This window comes from Lytechinus variegatus, chromosome 10, assembly GCF_018143015.1.
Source record: "Lytechinus variegatus isolate NC3 chromosome 10, Lvar_3.0, whole genome shotgun sequence".
In the NCBI taxonomy this organism is placed as follows: domain Eukaryota; kingdom Metazoa; phylum Echinodermata; class Echinoidea; order Temnopleuroida; family Toxopneustidae; genus Lytechinus; species Lytechinus variegatus.
Genome location: NC_054749.1, coordinates 6,640,808 through 6,642,872, shown reverse-complemented (window position 1 = coordinate 6,642,872; position 2,065 = coordinate 6,640,808).

Below are 2,065 nucleotides of genomic sequence, written 5' to 3'. Positions count from 1 at the left end.
AATTGGAACCAGTGGGATTTGAACCTGCCATCTACTGCTTTCCGGGCAGCGACTTAACCACCAGGCTATTCTGGTTCACGGCTAAGCCACGATGAACTGGAATTCAAATACCCTTGATCCTATTCTTTCTGACTCATTAATATGCAAATGCAGTCCTCCGTGGGCAATAGATAGTAAATAAAGAGGCTTTAATTATAATTTGTAAACAAAAGATGTAAGATTATTGAGCAGGGTTTATTGGCCTATAACACTGGTGTATATCCTTGCGTCACACCTATTATGCAGGGGGGTGATCTATTGTTCCATCCCGCCTTGAACAATAGATGTGATGCAAGGATTTACGCCAGTGGCCTGTAATGTTATGACATCATTTTGTTGTGTATGGATGTGGCTGTATTCATTCCGTTTGTTTCTAAACCGTCAGTGGGGGACCGTGACCCGGCGAAGACAATGATTGGAGGGGCACTCTATTGTTTGTGAACAATGCTTTGCCCCTCCAATGCTTTGTCTCCTTCGGGTCACGGTCCGCCACTGTAAACCGTAATTACTATGCTGGACTGCTGGAGTCATTGCGCCATCTTAAGGTGAGAAGCAAATAATGATAGCGGTTGTAACCAAATTTGCAGTGCAAATGCAACAATTCAAAATCTTATTTCATTGTCCCACTTGGTTGATAGATGTATATGATAATAATATCATATGACATTCTAGTGAAATTTAGTCTTTAAATTGGCTAATTGTCTTTGACACTGAATTTCTTAGGAATATCTTTATTTCATTGGTGCACCAGTCTGCAGGATACTGCACGGGTCACCAGCAGCATCGGTTGGGCACCAGTGGAGCGCTCGGTCTGACTCGGCCCGAAGTATAATCACGCATTCTGTTACAAAGTTATATGTACATGCGTTCAGTGGATTTGCAATAAGAGGTGCACATCGTATTAGTGACTAAATGTATCTTGTCCGTTTGCTGTCATGTTGTTTGACTAAATGGGATGATGCTAAAGAAACTGGGGGGGGGAGTTGGGGGGAACAACTTGATAATTTCAGGTATCTCTGTAATATGAAACCATGGATTATTTGTATTTTTGTTTAAATGTTCATCCATTCAAACTAGTTATATTTTCATTGCTTCGTTATATTTCATTCCCACTGTCACATGATCTGTTACAAACGCCACGATTGGCTTATCTGCTGATGGCGAAAAAATTTGAATCGTCCAAAAAGTTTGATATGATGACTAGTTCACTACGATTACTCCACAATTAAGGCCACAGTCTCCATCATGACAGTGGGAACTACGTATAGGTATTACATGTAGGTGTGTCTAAATGTGGTTTTGAATTATTGGTCTTAGCCCATATAGATTTCATGCATTAAGAATGCATAGTTCAGTTTCAGTTACTGTATCTATGCCTTTGTTGTCACAGGTTGCTATTAAGTTCATGCCCGTTACTGCGGATTCAGTGTACGTGAGCTCATGAAAGGGGAAGTTCACCCCGACATTGAGTTGGTTTGATGAGAAAAAAAATAGAGAAAAAATATGGTGAAGGTGTGATGAAGATTTTAATTTGTGAAATAAGCAAGCAGCTCTCCCAGCATGTAGTATGAAATCCATAAATTCCATTTTTTTTATTGTTCATATAAATGAATATATTTGGTAGTGTGATTCAAACCCCCCTGTAGGTTAAGGGATAAGTCATACGTATCTCTTTGTGAAACACCCCCTGTTTATTAAAACATCCTTTATCCACCGCTGAGTGTGACATTTGAATTGTTATATGACACCTATATCATATAAATATAAATGAATATATTTTTTTTAAAGGAGGGGGTTTGAGATGATGTGTCTAACATATCCAGTGAATGAAGAAAATCTCTTTCAATTTTTGAGAAAGTGGCATATTTTGTAATATATATGCATAGTGAAAAGCTGCTCCTACTTGACAACCTTGGGTGGTTTTCTGAAAATTGTCTTAACTTTTCTTGTAAATATAAAGGAAACTCAGCAAGATAACAGCTCGCTAAAATTCTCTTTAATTTAAACTGAAAATTGTCTTATCTCT